This window comes from Heloderma suspectum, chromosome 1, assembly GCF_057233095.1.
Source record: "Heloderma suspectum isolate Gila_16-S chromosome 1, 16-S_ref, whole genome shotgun sequence".
NCBI lineage: Eukaryota > Metazoa > Chordata > Lepidosauria > Squamata > Helodermatidae > Heloderma > Heloderma suspectum.
In genome coordinates, this window is record NC_139458.1 from 178,393,915 (window position 1) to 178,413,914 (window position 20,000).

General features: G+C 42.9%; 1 protein-coding gene across 1 annotated transcript in view; it reads left to right on the forward strand.

Annotated features, from left to right (window-relative positions):
- Positions 1-1,235: 1,235 nt before the first annotated feature.
- TANC1 (tetratricopeptide repeat, ankyrin repeat and coiled-coil containing 1) overlaps positions 1,236-20,000 on the forward strand; it is a 178,937-nt gene continuing 160,172 nt past the window's right edge. The window contains exon 1 of the mRNA XM_084811226.1: positions 1,236-1,509. The gene's annotated coding sequence lies outside the window, so the exon portion shown is untranslated. The remainder of the gene's footprint in view (positions 1,510-20,000) is intronic.

The following is a 20,000-nucleotide window of genomic DNA, read 5'->3' on the forward strand; positions in this document are numbered from 1 at the left end:
AGTAATGAAAGAGGGGTGTGTGGGGACAAGCCTGCAAGTGATCAGTTCAGACTGCTGGCAGACTTCTGGGTGGCGGGGAGGAGGGTGGAGAGAAATGGGGCAGCTCAACCACTTTTGGTTCTGGACCTCCCACTGCAGGCATGACACCCCCCCACACACACACACACACCAGATAACCCCCCCCCCCCAGGGAATGCAGCCCTGGACTGGAAAAAAAAATACCCACTTTTCTTTAAAGGCTTGCAAGGTTATATTAAAAAATATTTCAACAAGTGCCTACTCTTTTTTAAAAAAGTGAATTTATAGCACAGGCCTATACAGGGAAGTAAGTTTCACTGAGTTTAATGAGACTTACTCCTAAGTAAGTGTGTACAGGACTATACACTAAAACATATATTACTTGGAGAACCAGAAATCCAACAGCCATTAATCACTTGAAGACAGACAATATAATATAAAAGCTCAATGTTACGACAACGTCTGAAGAATCTTCATGAAAGAAAGGTTTTATTTTCGTATTATATATCAGTGAAACCTTTTACATCTTCCTTTGCTTTTAAATCCCAACCATTACACAGTCCTCCGATACTGTAAACCCCTCTGGTTAAAAAGAAGGAAGAAAAAGCAATATGCGACTTTGACTGAAGCAGTGAACTCTATAGGTTGCCACACGGCCGGTTGCAACATGCAGCACAAATAACGCAGGTACAACAGGGCTGCACAGATAAAAGAGAGGATGCCGTTACAACAAGCCCCACACTGACTGCTTTCTTTTAACACGGAAAGCAGAAGAGACCAAAGGGGGGAAAAATCATCATCACCCTGCAAGCAACGTTATATTAAGTGCTAGCAGACACATGTCAGTTCGACATGTTTCCCCCTTCTGCTGGTTGACTCCGGGTAGCTCGGTTATCCATTTGAACGTCATGCTCTCCCTCCCCCGCCTTTGACTTCTAGTTTGCATTGTTGATCACGGGAGGGAGGGAGAGGGGCGGCGGCGGCGGGAATGCCAAAGGCCGGATCCCTCAGCCGGGCTTGCCCTGCAATCCTGCTGAGCCCCTTCCCGCTAATTGGTCCCAGATGGTTTTGCCTCTATCCAAGCAACAGGAACTTTGGCCACTGAGGGGGAGGGGAAGCCGCGGGCAGGAACCGAGAAGGAAAGGGATGGGGTTGCCACGGTGAGCTGGCCGCGCCCAATGGGGCTTGACTGGAGTTTAGGAGGCTAAGCCCAGCCCAGACACGGGCTGGGGAGCTGCGAAACATTGCAACCCGGGAGCGCCCTCCCGTCCCCTCCCCCAGCGTGAGCCTGGCTGTTCAGGGAAAGCGGCCTGAGGGAGAAATGCGGAAGGCGGGGACTGTTGCTGCCTGCTTCCAATGAGCTCATCCTCCTTGCCTTGCCTTGCCTTGCCTTGCCTTGCCTGGCTGGCGCTGCTAGGAGAGTCCCGCTCGGGACACACACCGACAAACCCTGAAGCGCCTTCGAGGCGCTGCTGGACTCCCAGGGAGGCGGTGAGTGTGCCCGCTCTCCCGGGGTGGCGGCGGCGCTTCCCGCACCGCCCGTGCACCCCCATGCGCCCGCGCTGGCTCTCCCGGGCCGGCGTTTGCGGAGATGTTTTTTTTTTGTTTTGTTTTTTAATTGTTCATTTTAAAGGGAAGCTGGGAAGGAACAAAAGTGCGAGCCGAAGTTTCCGCCTAGGGAATATGCATGGGCATGCCTTCGGAGGAGCCTCGGCTTCCCGCTGCACAGTTCCTCCTCAGCAGCGCGCCCGTAGGGGTGCGGGGGGTGTGTGTGTGTGGGGAGAAATCCGGGGATGCGTGCGCGGTGCGGTGCGTGCTGAGGCGAGGAAAGGCGGTTCGAGAGTCGCATGGCGTCGAGCTCAGCTGTGGGCACGGGGGGCTGGCAGAGACGACGGGGCTTCTCCGGGCCGAGGGGGAGGGCGTGGGGGCAGGGGTGCTGGAGCCGTGAAGCCTGCCTTCCACGCGGGAGCGAGGAGAAGTGCCTGGGTTCTGGGGATTGCTCTGCACCCACTGGTCTGAGCGGGTGGGGCGGGAGGGAATGTCGCCAGGAGGCCTAGCCGAAGGCGGGTGCCCTGGAAACGCAGGGCTGCAGAGGGTGGCCGAAGCCCTAAACTACGTTGCTAGATCTGGGGGAGTGCGTGCATCCGTGTTTTAAAGGAAAGGAACCGGTGTTTAATGTGTGAAGTGGGATGTGCCTGACACTCTGAGATGGGCCTCTAAGGGTCCCTTCACACATGTTGCCTTTCATAAATGGCTATCGTTTCTGTATAGGAAAACTGTGGATGCAGTTACGTGTGATAGATGCACATATGTCCTTTTGCTATGGGTACTGATGGGGAAAGTAGACCTGTCTGTTAATTGTGCAAGATGGGGTGTGTGTGTGTGTGGGGTGGGGGTAGGGTTTGTGTGTGTGTGTGTGCGTGTGTGCGTGTGTGCGCGCGCGTGCTTGTATACTGGAGTGATGTCCGCGTTGGAAAGTCATGACGTGTGAAGCATCTGTGAGAGAGAGTTTGGCAGCATGGCTTAATTCTGTCCAGAGTTCAGCACTGAATGTGTGAAGAATTAATGAAGAGGGCTTCTGAGCATGTGCAGGGTGTCTTTTCTGTCACTACTGAGTAGCCACTACCCATCCCAACACAGCTGAGATTAGGGGGCAGGGTTTTAATATCAGAAAGAGAAGCTTCTGAGTTAAACATTGATAGTGGCGGTCTGGACCGTACATCCCACTTGGGGATAGGATATGGGACTGAGGTGGAAATAATGAATATATTGACTGTCCTGGAAAAATAGACATTTGGAGGCTGTCTGTCACTGGGGAGATTACGCTTGGATGTCCAAAGAAAGGAAGTGTTCAATAGCAATGCTGTTATAAAATGCGAATGTTCCAGACTTTTGTATGAGAAGATGAAAGAATTATTTTGGCAGATGGGGAGACAGACATGTTTATTTTTTTTTTTCCAGATAAGTTCAAATATTCCGTTGGCATTAAAGATGCCTGATGTAGAAATGATGGCTTTGTTCATTGTGTGTAGAAAAACCAGGGACAGAAATTTTGTTCTGCGATGCACACAAAAAACGCTTTTTATCAAATGAGTGTCATCTCTAACTGAAGAGAGAGGTGTAAACAGGGTACAGAGTCAGATGGCATGTCCTTGCCTTAGTTGATGTATTTCCTAAGAATTAGAAGGGTTGGGTGTGACAGAGCTAGCCAGAAAAGCGTGGGGAAACCTTTTGTGACAGTATGTGAAAAAGGGAGGAATGGCTAAGTTAGTCACTTTCTTATTCTAAGAACTGGTGAGTTATTCAGACCAGGTCTGATCTAGAAAGTAATCAAAACAACTTCTTTTGTTGTTGTTCTTCTGTATTGTAGAACAGTCCATTAGCTTGAACGACTTGGGTGTGCTCTTTAAGTCTAGTTTTTGTTCTGTAGATACCCACCTTGCTCACTCTTCCTTTTTACTTGTGGTACACAGTAGTTTGGATATGCAGCAGTTTAGATTAGGCTATGTCCAGGCCTCTTCTAGCCCCTATGGTTCTTATTTGTATGGCGTTTCATCCATGTCTATTGTACAGTGGACAGCATGTATACAAACATTATTTTGTATACTGGTTTAACTTTGTACTGTTTGTAAATCATTTTGAACTATTTCTCATGATACATCACTTCCTGTTTTCTGTATCTTGCCAGAGGGAAAGGGAGAGACGGCCTTATCTGCGCAGAGAGGATTTCTATCCCAACCAATTTTTTTTACAGTATTGCAACAGCAGTGTTGTTAAATTCAGTTGTGAACATATACGTAATGGAGCATCACAGCAGTTTAGCAGTAGTAATAACATTGCTATGCATGTGAAAACTTTCCACAGCCAAAGGTGTTTGCGCACCATTGGTAGCAAATTAGTCACATTAAATAATAATCCATAGCATTTGCATTCGTACATTTGAGTGTTTAAAATATTTCACATATATTATCTCAGTAATCTTTAAAAGAGCCCTGTAGGTTACCTTTATCTCCAGACTGCAAATGAGGAGCTGAGTTGAGACCAAAAAAGTTGTTTAAATCTGCCTAATGAGTTTATTAGTGAGAGTTGAACTGGGGACTCTGTGGTTTGCAGCTCAGTCTAAGGCTAGCTCTCAATACATAGAGTTGCCACCAATGCCCTAGTATTAATACTTGTAAGGGAATGTTTCCCTACCTAATACTGAAGTATTGTTTAGGCTACTAATTGTGCTTTCTTTTGTGTCGCGTATAGCTGTGGCTCCTGTCACTTACTCCTGTTGTGTATACATTACCAGTGAAAAGGTGATAGTCACTGGTGGTATTTCCTAATATTAAAATGGATCTGATGTAAATATATCCAAAACTGTGGGGATAATGGAGATGAGAAGATGGGGACTTAGATTTAATCAGGGAGATTTCCCAGGTTTTTAGGGTATTCAAGGGGCATTGGTGTGAGTGTGTTTGCCAGTTGAGTAATATACAAATTTAAATAATAATAAAAGTAATTGTTTTTAAACCTGCTGAATCTAAATCTCTCTATACTTAAGTGGTACCCTTTAGCTTTGACCCTAAAACCAAAGGTAGCAGCCAGGATGGGTGATGCTAACTCCTTACCAGCATAAACTTGCTCAAGTGACCACACCATTTAATCAGTTTTGAAGGCAAGCTAATATTTAGCCTAACACGTCCCAAAGGGTTTTAAAATATTAGGTTGAGGAATTACAAAATGGCAGCCATTTGAAATTTATTTTGGGCACCAGTGCAAAAAGTGTCCAATATATTATGTGAGACGAACTATATTTTTTGTATAGTATTAAATTATGCATAGTTTGGTGCATAAACTAATCTTTGGTGACACTGAAAAAATGGACATTTAAAAATCCAAATCAGTTGCCAAAAGCATTGCAGTGTGATTAAAAGCTGCAGTCTTACCTGTTTACCTGGGAGTAAGCCCCATTGAACTCATGTATAGGATTTCACTATAATTGTGTTGTCCTTGCTGTTGTTTCTCCATCTCTTCCTGCCGTGTGGCAGCAGCCAAAGTGGCACTTCAATAGTATATTTAGGAAGGAAAATCTTCCTGCTTGGCAAAAGACTAACCATTTTACTAATGGGAAAGTTGATATTTCTTTCTAATAGCAGGCTTCTTTTGATTGCTAGGAGCAAAAGAATTTGCAATTGCTAGGAAGGTACTCATTATAGTATTTATAAATATGCTGTACTCAACCATTCCATTTAAAAAGTCTTGGGAGCAGATTCGACTGTGAATATCAGTTGTTCCAAAGTTCCTCTGTCAGCCAAAATGTTTTGTTTGCATCCTTTAAAATAAAACCCTAGCATAATATCCAGCTTGTAGTAGTAAAGGAAATAAATACGGTATCTTACATCCTTCAGAATTTCCGCTGAAGGTTTGTTTGTGATTTTAAAAAATTTGTTGCCAGATACATAACTACTCTGAGACTTCCTAATTGCTGTGAGTGAGTATCAGTAATGGGCAACTGGATGTCATGGTATTTTCTGAAACCTGATTTGTTATAGGAGAGCAAATAGCTAAATGTGAGAATTGTTGTCAGTATGTAAGGCAAGCATATAACTTTGGCAGTGCATATGGAGCTTTACTTTGCTTGACGTTATAAAGTGCCAGTTGTTCTGCTTTCTTGGTTTAGCTAACCGCTGGAATGTCCAAATGATGATAAATTAGGTCCACTGCAGAGCCAAAGCATACTTGGTTTTTTTCCAAGCTTGCTAACTTCCCATAACTGCCTGTAGGAAAGAGACATTTTGTGTCTAACTGGAGTCTTGTACAGTTGAAGCTATGGCAACTCTTGAGTTGGAGGGCATCACTTTAAAGTCAGCTGAGGAATCTGTACTGAACTGTATATGTATTAAAGATGGAATTTCATATTGTGTAAATATATCCTTCTGGATTATGTACAGCAAGCCACTTCCTAGTTAACACAACATGAGTTCAAATTTTAAAAACAATGTTTTGAACACTGTTTGACAGTCTACACTTAGAAAGGGGTTGGTGGATAACTAAAAATGTGGTCACTAGATTTTCTGAAGGTAATGGCACACTTCTGGAAGTGACCAAATGGAAAAGGTGTGAAATGGCCAAACAACCATTTATATATGACTAGCAAAGTGGCTGTCATTATTACAGTGTGGGAGCTTGTATATTGCACAGAATGTTGGTCAGGAGTTATTGTGTGTGTTTGTGCTCTGCATACAGAGGCACCGAGGCAGGTTCTCTGCCAGATCCCAGTGTCGTTTTTAGAAATAATTTTTTATTGTAAAACGTCAACAAAAGATATATATATATATATATATATATATATATGAAAAAATACAGACACTGATTTGTTTATATTCTATCAATGAATACATATGAAATACATATATATAAATGAAAATACAGCTTCCTAGCAATTATACATATGCTTCAACAAAAGCAGAACAGATATCTAAATATTCATTTGAAGTTGGCATCTAAATGCCACCCATTCAAATACTGAAAGCGTTGTAAGGTCTTCAATCCATTTCATTATAGGAGATGAGCATTTATCCTTCCAGTGTTGTATTTTCAGTCTTTTAGGTGTCAAAATGGCACAGAAAATCCATTTACACTGACTATTCGTTAATTTCCAAGAAGCAGGTAAATAATTTAAGAGAGCACATACATCAGCGAATACTAAAGACAGTACAATATTTATCCGTATAATAACGTCCTCCCAGAAAGAAGCTGCTACTGGACATTGTCCAAACATATGTTTTAAAGAAGCATTAGCTGAATTGCGTTGCCAGCAATTACCTGAATTACACAATCCCTTATTAAAGAGACGTTGCGCTGTCCAATAGACACAAAGCAAAAGTTTTTGCTGAATAAGACACAGTGTAAGATCTATAGATGTGACAAGCATAGATGCCAAAGCAGTGATCCACTGATTAGGCAAAATGGGACAATCCGGGTCCCTATTTCATTCCTGCTTAGAACTCTGTATAGCATATTTATTCACCAATAACATGTATTTGTAGACATAGGTCACTTTAGCAGGGCCAAACCTAGATACTTCAGTGTCAGGGACAGAGGGCAAGTTTTATCCTCATTTCCACAGTGTCATCAGGTGCAGCATTCTGCCCCCCCCCCCCGAGTGAATGGCATCTATTTGCTCATATTATAATACTAATAGAAAACCCAGTCTCTGAGTGCCAGGATGGTGCCATCCATACACAAGAGGCAGATGTTAGCAGACTCGGGGTAACTCCAAGATTTGCAGAATTTAAAAAAAAAAATAAAAATCCCTAAGGCAAAACCCCCCAAAAGCTGCCCAGTGGAGACTGAGCATGCTCAGTGGCCACAGAATGCTGAGTGTCTGTTCAGAGTGGTGTGTGTGTGTTGGAAACCACTGGGGAGAAGGGAAAATGGATTTTGTTATCCTTGAAAGGGACATGGCCGGCTGGCACTCTCCACACTGCAACATTTTGTTGCAGGTCCTATTTTGTTATTTAATTTGTATGTTGATTTTCCACAGGAATTTATTTTTTATTTCATTTCTATACCGCCCAGTAGCTGAAGCTGTCTGGGCGGTTCACAACCATTCACAAAATCACAAACCACAGGTACAATATAATAAAGTACAGCATAAATTTTCAATTTACAAAATTTAAAACAATTTAAACCTCTAAAAACAATTTAAGTAAAATGCTAGACCTGCTAAAGACAACTGAGCTACATTCCCCCATCATATGCCATTAAATGCCTGGTAATAGGGGGCAGTATTAACCTGGCACTGAAAAGATGACTGTATTGGCACCAGGTAGGCCTCAGTGGGGAGGTGGCACTCTGAGGAAGGCATCAGATGTTGATTGTCGTGTCTGGGTAGATTCAGGTTGGGAGAGGCGCTCCATCAGGTATTGTGGTGTGAACCATGTAAGGATTTATAGGTTAAAACCAGCACCTTGAATCAGGCTCGGAAACATACAGGTAGCTAATGCAAGCGGGCCAGAATTGGTGTTACATGCTCAGACCTTCTGGTCCCTGTCATTAATCTGGCTGCCACATTTTACAGAAGTTGCAGGTTATGAACAGTCTTCAAGGGCAGCTCCATGTACAGTGCATTGCAGTAAACTAAGTTGGAGGTTACTAGAGCATAGATTACTGAAACCAAGTTATCCTCCCTCCAGATAGGGGCATAGCTGGGCCTCCAGCTGAAGCTGGTAAAAGGCACTCCATGCCACTGAGGCCACCTGAACTTCAAGTGACAGAGATGGCTCCAGGAGAACCTCCAGGCTACAAACCTGCTCCTTCAAAGGAAGTGCAACCCCACTGAGAACAGGTTGAGCATCCTCCATCCAGTCAGAAGAAGCACCCACTAACAGCATCTTAGTCTCGTCTGGATTGAGCTTCAATTTATTAGCCCTCATCCAATCCATTGTCTCAGCCAGGCACTGACTTAGCATATCCACAGCCTCACTTGATGAAGGTAAGAAGGAGAGCTGCATGTCATCAGCATACTGATGGCAGCGCACTCCAAAACTCCAGATGACCCTAGTCATTGATTTCATGTAGATGTTGAATAGCATGGGGAACAAAACCAACCCTTGAGGAACCCCATGCTGGAGAATCCATGGGGCCGAGCAATATTTCCCAAGCACCACCTTCTGGAGCCATCCATCCAAGTAGGAACCACTGCAATATGTCTCATAGCACAAAAATAATTCAATAACAGTGTTACTATGATTACAGTCTTGCATAAGAAAAAGGTAACCTTCAACCCTGGCTGTGCTTGGCTAGGAGTATCTTCTGCTATAAGTATGAGCAACGAGGGAGAAGGATCATGTCCTCCAGGCTATTCAGTTGCTTGTGGGGCCATACACTTTTTCCAGACCCATCCCCCTGGACTTGCTCCACCCAGAAAGGAGATAAGTTGGTGGCTGCAGAGACCAACTCATATGATTGACTTGCAAGGCATTGCTTGCAGTGTCGTACAGAAAGCTGATCCTCGTAGAGATCTCCATATGCAATTGTTAGTCATATGACTGCATTGGTGTGTGATATTGTATGATGGGGATGTGGTTAGTGTGGCTGTAATATATTATGACTGAAGTGGGAAGGATTTCTAGCAGCGTTCCATGTTGGAGGTGTAACACAAAAATAAACCATATGTTTCTATTTCTTGTGGTTGTGGATATAAGCCTGTAAACATTTACTCTTCATTGTTTCTATACCATGGCTTGGATCTTAAGAAAAATTAGCTTAAGGAAGTTCACAGAAGGAAAGTTTTTCATCCCCTCCACTCGATCCCCCTGTAACCACGTATGATCTTGAAAAGCCTCTCTGAGAATTGAAGAGCCCTCCTGAACCATATGTGTGTAGGAGTTTCTGGGGGAGAAGGGAATTGCCCAAACTCGAGTGATGTTCCCTCAGCCCCCACACCATATCCCACATTGTTTACATGTTTTGGATATTGAAAAGATTACTGTAGAGTAGAGTGCTGCCGAATTTTGGCAGGAAACCTGTGTTTTTCTCTTTTTAAAAAACTTTTTTTGGGGGTTGCCACATGGAGTGTGGCCTGCAGAGGGGTACCTGCCTCCCTCCCCAGCCTCCAGCAGTTGTCCACCTCTGCCCTAAATGCTGAACAGGTGCGGAATCTTTGTAAATGCCCAGAGAGCTTTGGTTATTGGGCAGTATAGAAATGTAATTAATGAATGAAGTGAAAATGAAATGAACAAGTGGCTCATTCCTAAATATGTGCTCTCTTATGTAATTTCTAAAGAGGAATTTAACATACTCCACTCTAAAAGGTTGCATGCAATTTGTAATGTTACAAGATTTAGGGCACAATCCTATGCAGGTTTAGACAGGAAGAAGTCCCACAATTCCCCAGTGTAGCTGTCTAAACCTGCATAAGATTGTGGCCTTAATTGATTAACAGTGCAATCCTGTACATACCTATTCAAAAGTAAGTCCCATTAATTAAATTTATTAAATTTACCAAATATCTGCAAGAATACAGTAGGTATAGTTCACCCACTCTATGGGAATAACCTGCTCTATGAAAATGAACACACTTAATAGGGAATAAACCTGACTGAACATCGTTCAGTTTATTTCCAAGTATACATGGAAATACAAAAATCCATAGTATACAAGTATACAAAATCCATAGGATTTTGTTGCAAATTGGCTGTAATTGATTGTTGAGAGTAAACTTTGATGGATGACCCTGAGATTTAAGGGGTACTTTTCTGAGGTTGTTTCAGTGTTGTTATGTTAATGAAATAGGGAATGGAAAAAACTTCATCAGTTACCTTTTTCCTTTTAATGAGGAGTGGCTCTCTTACTAAATTCTCAGTGGTGGTCCCCTGACTGTGGAATGAGCTCCCCACTGAGGCCTGCCGGCGCTGACACTGTCATCTTTTTAGCGCTAGGTTACGGCTGCCCTCTTCTCCCAGGCGTTTAATGACATACGATGGGCCGTATATGTCTGCTATTTTGCATAGCCCTATTAAAAATGGTTTACCAATGTTATTTTTAGCTGTTTGAGGGAGCAATCCCATGGCCACTAGACACTGTCTAGTGGGCCATAGGATTTTTCGGTTTCTGGAACCGAGGTCAGAGCCAGGGCTTGGAACGTGGTTCCCAGAAACCATGCTCCCTGCCCCCTCCCCAGTCCCCTTGTAGCCGGTGTGGTTCTCTCCGCACTGGCTACGTCTCCCATGCTCAGAACAGAGCATGGAGATGGGAAAAATGGGGTGGTTCCGAGGGTGGGGAGGAGACTGCAGATGCCGCTTTATGCAGCTTCCTATGCCCCGCCCGGCCTCCTTCCCTCCCACTCCCCGAAGCCATGGCTAGACAGCTGAAATCAGCCATCTAGCCAAAGGTGCAGGGCGGCCGGAGGACAGAGGTGAGGATCGCCTCTGTGCTACAGCCGCCCTGCATTGGATACTCAGTAGCCTCCGACTTCAGACACTGCCAACTACCACAATAGGATTGCATCCTGAATTGTTTTAAGTTTTGTATGTTAAAAAAATAGACTATGTTGTTATCATAATGTTGTATTGTTGTATAATCCTGTTCCCATATTTTTATGAATGGTTGTGACTGCCCAGAAAGCTTTAGCTATAGGGCGGTATAGGAATGAAATAAATAAGAAATAAGAAAAATAAATGCACTTACCTGGGACCAAGCCCTATTCAATGGGACTTACTTCTGAGTAGACATGTATAAGTATACCAGTGATGGAGCAGGGAGGGACAAAATGTTTGTGATAAGGAATCTGATCTGTGCTACTTCAGCAAATTACCATCTTTCCCCTTTCATCTGCTTATCTCTGAATTTTATTGTCGCACCTTATGTTAACATCCTTTGCTCTGATTTTCTCTTTCATGGCTTTTAAAGAGAAATTCTGGAAACCTTGCTTTATAATTTTAGGTTTCTGCAGTGAATGGATAAATAACCAAACAGAAGTTATTTCTTAAATTGTAAATAATGTTTTCCCTATGCATAGATTAAACCTACTCTCGGGGACTATTTTTATTTATTTATTTATTTATTACATTTATATCCCGCCTTTTTTCCTCTTTAAGGAACCCAAAGTGGCGTACATTATCCTCCTCCTCTCCATGTTATCCTCACAACACCAACCCTGTGAGGTAGGTTGGGCTGAGAGTCTTTGACTGGCCCAAAGTCGCCCAGTGAGCTTCCATGGCCGAGTGGGGGCTAGAAATCGGAGCTCCTGGCTCCCAGTCCAGCACTCTAGCCACTACACCACACTGGCGAAGTGTACGTTACATAAAATGCATAAAAGGTTATAAATGATTTGAAATGATTTGATGTTGCTGTAATAATGTTTGCAGCATTTGTGTAACTTACAAATGTTTGTCTCAAGCTGCATTCTGTTCTCATGTGCAATTTATCATTTAGGTACTCATGAGCTTCACTGAAAGAAATGAAGATAATATGAGATACCTTAAAATAGGGTATCTCTATTTTATGGAGATAGGGTATTTTAGGGTATCCTTTCACATAGCTTTCTGCGGAAAGTTAATGCAGTAATATCAAGGGTAGTTTTGATACTGACTTTTGTCATATCAAATAGCATCTGACAAAGATGACCGTTATGGGAGGAGAAAGTATATATGGTGTAAACATGGGAGAAGGCACAAATGTTCCAAACATGCTGTTAGCGCATTAAATTTTAAAAACTGAAGTATTAACATCTTACATACAGGTCTACTTGTATAGAAACAGCCTGAACTATAGTTCTTAAATCTAGTCGCTACATTTTGGTTAGGGGAGATTAACCTGCTAAGTGTGTGATAATTATGCTCGTGTCAGTTTTGATTTTACATGGATATCACATTGTCTGAAGATCCATAATATGTTAAAATTCCCTCTGGTGCACTTGTCCCTATAGATCTTATGAACAAAAATCATGCATGTACATATATGTGTGTGTTTAATATACATATAATGTGTGCTTGCACGCATGCTCACATGTACACACAAGGTTCATAGAGCTGCTCATCTTCCAATGTGATATGCCATTATTTGCCAGCAGTGCCTTACTAGGACAAACAAGCCAGCCTCCATGCAAAAGAATAAATGGGCACAAATCTGTCATCAGGAATGGCAATGTTCAGAAACCAGTGGAGGAACATTTCAACCCCCCAGGACACTCTGGATGGGTTCATATGATCATGCAGGCAAAATGAGTGACGGTGGCTTATTTTCCTTCTCCATGCATGGTGGTTATGAGCTGCCTTATTAGCATGATTACCCTCGCCGAGTGCGATTTGTCATGACATTCGAACCTGGTGAAGGTGGCTGGCTGGGGTGGCTTACAAACCACCTTGAAACCCATGGTATGTTCTACGGTTTCAAGGTGGTTTGTAAACCTCTCCAGCCACCTACCCTCACTGGGTTCGGACATCAAGACAACCCATGACTGGCCAGGGTAATTATGCTAATTAGGCGGTTCACAACCAGCAGATGCGACGAGAAAATAAGGCACTGTGCCTTATTTTCCCTCCATGGTGGTGTGAACTTGGTCAATATGTTTTTATTATATTCTGCTATTTTAAAGGAGTTTTTTTTTAAGGGATGCTTAATATAACTGAAATTAATAAACCAGTCCAAATCTTTAAAAAAAGCCATCAGAGAAAGAACCAACTTCCCTGTTTTATAAATGATTTCTTTTCTGGATGTCATTCTTAGTCACTTCTCTGGCTTCTTTTGGCAAGTATTTACAAGTCTAGTTTGGCCAGTTAGAAGCTTATGTATTTGAAAGAGGAGACTTGTACGCCATAGTCATTTTGGAAGGAGTGATAAGTATAGTGTGTACTAAAGGCACATCTACACTTTACTTGTATATTAGGCTGGAATATGCTCATGGTGCTTCCAGTCTCCCAGCCCATGTGCTCCGGATATTCCATGTGCTCCCTTGCTTTACTCCCTGCCCATGGGGACAAATTTTTGGGCTAGTGTGGGCTGTGCAGTCTGCATGGCTGGCATTTTTGTTCTCAGCACGTGTGTCTTGGACTGAGAGGTTATTTGCTGTACAGTGCCAGACTGGGAACACTGGCAGCAATCATGATGTCCCCTTGAAATACATCTGCAAAGTATTATTTGCTACTGTATTTGGCTTCCATCCACCTGTTGCTCTTTTTCCAGCATTGATGACGTTGTGTTTGCTTTTCTCTGGTAGAAAAGTTCAGCAGAAGTACTACATGGCTGAGCTTTCTAGGCTCACTCTGCTCTGGCTTTCCTCCATTGTTTCTTTTCTACAAGGGTGTCCTGAAGGTGCCTGTTTGTAGCTGCATATGAGGAAGCACTTTTAACAGCTATATTACTTCTGAAAGGCAGATAGTACAACTCTTGGTGCTGTAGGATTTTGGCTTTTTGCGTAAAAAACATATTTAGCAGCTGCTGAAAGATTTCCAAGTATCTTTGGAAAAAGTGACTTAGGGTGCAATCCTGTGCAGGTTTAGACAGAAAAATGTCCTACAACTCCCAGCATGCCCCAGCCAGCATGGCTGGCTGGGAAATGCTGGAAGTTGTAGGATTTTTTTCTGTCTAAACCTGCATAGGATTGCATCCTTAAAGGGAGAGCAAGAAGGCATGAGACCCCACATTCGTTTTAGAAATCCAGGCAGTACCAAGCAAGCTGCAAAGTCAGAAACGTGTTTTCCACCACTGAGAAACCACAGGGAGGCTTGATGTTTGCAAGGTTGAGGGAGTTGTACCATCCCTACCTCAGCTTCTGAGTAACTTAGCAAAGCACTAGACTCCACACAAAGTGAAATTTGGTGCAAGTTGGTATTCCCCTCCTCGAAGACATCAGTTTAAATAACAAAGACTAAATTTACACCAGTGTACTCTCAGTGCTAACTCTCAGGGGCCGCGGTGGCTTAGTGGTTAAGACGCTGAACTGCAGACTGGAAGGTCGGCAGGTCAGCAGTTCGAGACCCGAGTGCTGCGTGACGGAGTGAGCTCCCGTCTTCAGTCCCAGCTCCTGCCAACCTAGCAGTTCGAAAGCAAGAAATTGCAAGTAGATAAATAGGTACCGCTTAGGCGGGAAAGGTAACAGCGTTCCGTGCACCTCGGTGTTCAGTCATGCTGGCCACATGACCACGGAAGCGTCTTTGGACAGCGCTGGCTCTTCAGCTTAGAAACGGGGATGAGCACCGCACCCTAGAGTCGGACACGACTGGTTGGGGACACCTTTACCTTTACCTTTACTCTCAGTGCACTTTAATATCTTAAAAATTTTCAAGATATTGAAAAAATATTTCAATATCTTTCAGCCAATTAAGAGTGGGAGTGTTTGTAATAATGTTTTTTATTTGACAGCATTTTGCTAGACTATGGCCTGGATCCAGATTGGTCATACTTGGAGTGGACCCATTGAAATAAATGGGACTAACTTAAGTACCAGTGATTTCAATGGGGCTTTCTCTGAGTGTGATTAAATCTCAACCTAACCCTATGTCTTTTGTTTATATATGGATTTCAGATAGAATATCTATAGAAAAAGGGAATGGGTGGCGAATCATGGGGGGGAAAGCTAGGTACCTGGTTGCCCAAATCTGATACATGGAGTTATCAAATTGCCCCCATTAGTAGTTTCTTGGAATGGGCTTCACTGTGCAGAGAAAAGCTTCATAAAACCATTCCCTGCAAGTGACGCTGAGAGTCAAAGTACATGTTGGCATTGATTACATAGGATGCAGCTTGCCCTCTACTCCAAAATATGCATGCAGGGCAGGGAGGATTAATCCTTCTCTCCCCTTCCATTTTCTTTCTGAAATTTGTCCCCTTCTACCCATGTGGCTGTTAAAAAAAAAAAAGAGAGAAGAAAGCTTCTGCTGAGGGAAACATTGTGAGGGAAGTGGTTGGGGGGTGGGAAGGATTAAAACTTCCCCCCATGTGTGTGGTAGTCCTGATCTTGACCCCACGGTTCAGAAGCTGGAGGGTGTCAGCCAAGAATCAGAAGGGTCAGAGATGTGATCATGGACAGGCTGAAGGTCAGGCAGCAGATCTGGCAGACAAGGATCAAAGGATCAGAAGCAAGAGATGTGGTCAAAAACAAGCCCAAAGTGAGGTGCTGCTTGTAGAAATGAGACTGAGGAGCTGGCTTTGCAGTTAATGCTTTAGAGAGCCTGGTGTATCCAAATCAGCTTGTAGAGATAACTATCACAGTATTAAAGCTGGAAGGTCAACTGACTCTCTTCAGGCTGGAACTGGAACCTAGTGGGCACACCTGATCCATAAGACTTAGTTGGCCTTCTGAGGAGCCAGAGTGCAGGAGATAAGGCTCTGGGGACTGCTCTCTCCTTCCTCCCTGGTACCTTATAGAATGGGAGCAAAAAGTATATCCGTAATATGTTTTGGAGTCTTTTTCCAGAGCACCTTCTGAATTGCTTTGGCTGGCTCCCCAGTCATTTGAGTGTGTACAACAGAACATGCCCCACAATCCTCTGCTCGTGTAATTATATGGCATATCTGATGTTTGGAATAATTATGGAGCATGGTCCTGGAGTGTTCTCAGTTTAGCTGCGGAAGAGTCAAGGTGGAATTGAGGGTGGCAGTGGGTTGTGGAAGCGGAGAAGCAGGCAGATCTGAGCTCTACCTCTCTATTTCTGGGTCTTTCTCCTGCTCAGTCCACCCTGCAGGGCTTTTGGAAAAACAGGAAAATGTACTGCCATAATAATGGCATTCCGCAAAGTCGTTGTTGTTCTGAGTCTCCTGTTTGCACATCTGCAGTCAGCAAGAATGTCAGCAAGGGCCTCTCATTTCTCACAGGGTGTTGATCTTCATTAGGTTGAAACATTTTGCATTGTTATATGTCATCCAGTGGCAAATTTATCCCATGCTGTGCTATGTGATGGCATTTTAGCATATGTCCTGTGACATGATTCTTGCAGACAAGAGTAATGTGTCTTTAGTTTTTTTTATTAGTGTGGTGCCCACTGTAGTTTGTCAATAGGGTGTTTTAAAATGTTTCAAAAAGGCTACTTTAAGTTGGTTTATTGTAATATGTGCGTTCTTTCGTCTAACATTTTGACTCTGTACTCTGTTGGATGGGTTAATAATGTGCATAAGAAACAGTGTTACTTTTACATTACTTGAAGTGAAAGTGTGATTTTAACATACCATGATGCTCCTCTCAGAGACTTATTCAGAGAGATTGTGTATAAGCACACTTACTTCAGTATACAATATAGATTTAAGTTGCATCCCGAGCCTTCCTTTAATGAGTAATTTTGGACATTAGTTGAACACATGCTGCGGTGTGTGTGTGTTTGACGAGGAGAGATCTGTATGATAGAGATGTGGGCAAGCACATATTTTTTGGTGCTAATATGAAGTGACCCTAATTTCATTGATGTTTCTTATATGAGCAAAGTGTGGAGATGTCTGTATTCACTATCAAATACAACAAGCAAACATAACTTCAGAAATTCTGAGATAATTTATTTATTTAGGGCATTTTTACCCCACTCTTCAACTGAAAAAGGCTCCCTGAGTGCCTTACAAAGATGAATATTAAGACAGTCCCTGCCCTCAGGCTTACAATATAAAAGACACGAAACAAAAGGAAAAGGGATTGGGAGGGAGGAGGGGAAGGAAAGCAAATACATCACTGACCAATGAACTATGAGAATTTAAAAAAATGCATTTCAAAGTTTCATTTTGCTAGCTAAATAAAAAGGAAGCTAAAGGAAGCTTCCTCTCTGTGTTGGTTGTTTTAGATAAATGCAAATCTTTCAGGAGAGAAGCTGGAACATGTTGGTAAGACCAGAAACGCCCTTACAAAGAGGTGTGTTTGCGCAGGATTGTACGTGAATGAGAACTTTATAGCTGGAGGTAGTCTGTTGGGAACTATATTTGCTTTTAGGATACTTGCGAAACATTTTGTGTGGCATACCTTTCTGCTGCCCATAAGTGTAAAAAAAAAAAAAAGTAGGAGAGGGGGAAAACTTACACCAAACTCTCAGTTTAAATGCACTGCACAATAAAGGTCTGAATCTTATTCTACACACCAGCTATGAAAAGCTTTTAATTACTAAAAATCTGAAGACTTGCTGGTTTTGATTAGGTATAAATTACTCCAGCTTTATGTTATTTGCTTTGAATTCTAAAAAATCTTCCAATCTGAAGTTTTTGCATTTTGCCTTTGGCTAAAATAAAAACTTAATAGACATCTGAAACAGCTAGGGAACATCAAAGTTATCAGATGGTAGGAGTTGAACTTTTCATGGTAGATCCAGTTCTTCTCCCTCCCCCTTTCACTTCAGCATAAGATAAGTCTTAATGTGAAAAAGGGGTTCTCTCTCAAAAATGGTTAGGGGTAGCTTTGATACTTCTGAAAAGTCACTCAAAAATGTGGCTTGCTTCAGATAGAGAGCCATTTCAGGCAGTATCTTTGGGCTAATCCATCCCACCTCATACAGTGGAGCAGGGTTGCATTTGTTATCACCCCCACTGTTTATGTGGGGATGACATGTCTGAAATCAATCCAAGCACATAAAATCCAACATCCATAGGCTTTAATCACTTAGGCAGTTCTCTGGACAATCCAAGTACACGACTGTGTGATTGAGGGCTACTTAAAGGCATTTCATTTCACCCAAGTAAACCAACTTCAGATGTCCAGGGCTGGCATGCGTAGTCAGAGGGGAAGACAGGTGTAACCTTACTCTGCTTAATGTAGCAGGCTGGATCAGCCCAAAGCTATCACCGAAACCAGCCTCCAGCTATGTCTCCATTGGCAGGTGAAAGCTTGTGTTCCGAGATGATAAATATAGCTTGAAGAGCAGGTTCAAGTGCTTTCAGGTAGCCAAACCTGTATTATACACTTAACTCCTTTCTCTTGTTAGGCATGTGGCATATTTTTAAAAAGAATAATAGGGAAAGCTGCATACATTTTCAACTCTTACTGCTCTTGAAAAATTGGGGATGTTTCCGTTTCTTATTTTGAAAACTTTTGACTGGCCAAAAGAATAGTATGCAAGTTACTTATCAAGGATAGATAAATACAATCTGAAACTTTCTCCCTCTTGCTTTGGGTTAAAGCACACACTACTTTAAAGATTTCCATAATCGGTGTTGTTGTAATGTTATTAGACCAACCAAAAAAATGTGCAAGCTTTTGAGATTCTCAGATCTCTTAATCAGGCAAGATGTTATAAAATCCAGGTGACTAGTTGTGAAGTCACATTGGGCTGGTTCCATGACACAACAGCCCATCCACAGTGAGGCTGCAGTGTGTGTGGGGAATGTGTGGCCGCCATTTTGCATATTCAATCCCCGCTTGGTTAAATAACCCACGGCATGCTGTGTAGTGTGAACCAGGTCACTGTGTGCAAGGTCAGACTAGTCCCAGGGTGTAGTGGGGGAAGAGGAGTCTGCAGGTCAGCAGGATATGTGGTGGTTGCAAGAACCTGCTGCCCTACGTTACGCTGGAAAGAAGGGTGGAGGGAGAGATGTTGGATCCTCCATTTGGGGAATATAAAGTCCAGCTATTCTCAGAAGTGTTTTCCATCCTGGTTGAAGCACATGGGGTCCTTTTGCTGGTGGATCACAGAGAGAAATTATGCAGTCTTTATATTGACAAAGCATGAGGTAATTTTAGATGCTATTCCAGGTGGCTTCTGGTGGCATAAAATCCATGCATAGGCTTGGGCTGTGGTGGCTGTCAAACAACAGCTCTACTCTGAATAGTTCAATCCCATATCATCTCAGGACTGTATTAAGGTCTGAACCATATGAGGTCACTGTAAACACTGTAAGACTTCCTTCTCGTGGCCTCACTGCCCCATATCTGGCTGCCAACATTGGCATTAGAAGGAATGTGTTCAGCATAATTCAGAGCTACATATTACTATATGTAGTAATATATGTTACTAACGAGACATGGAACCAAACTGAGGGGTAGCGGGCAAGTCTTTTGGTTGCTCTCGTGTTGAGACTCTGGCCTTAATTGAATTATTCTCATACTTTGCTGCTTGGATTCAATTTCCAACAATTACGGTGTCTCTTAATTCAGTTGGTTTGCATATTTGTTAATTACCATAAACTGTGGTTAAACTTGAGACAGTACATCGTGTACCTATTTTAAAAAGAATTCAGTCCTAGAAAAAACGAATATAAAGAAACCTAGAGCTTCATTCTGCTCGACAGCTCTGTCATGCACACCCACATGTCAGCTGGACTGTCATTTTCCCATCTGAGCTGTGAGAAAGCTACTTTGCCACCAGTGGCTGATTTACAGCGCAACCCAAGTATACATGTCTACTTGGATGTAAGTCCAATTGAGTTCAGAGGCACTTATTCCCAGGTAAGTGGGAGTTGTTGTTGTTCAGTCATTCAGTCGTGTCCGACTCTTCATGATCCCATGGACCATAGCACGTCAGGCCTTCCTGCCCTTCGCTCTCTCCCGGAGTGTGCTCAAGTCCATATTCATTGCATCGGTGATG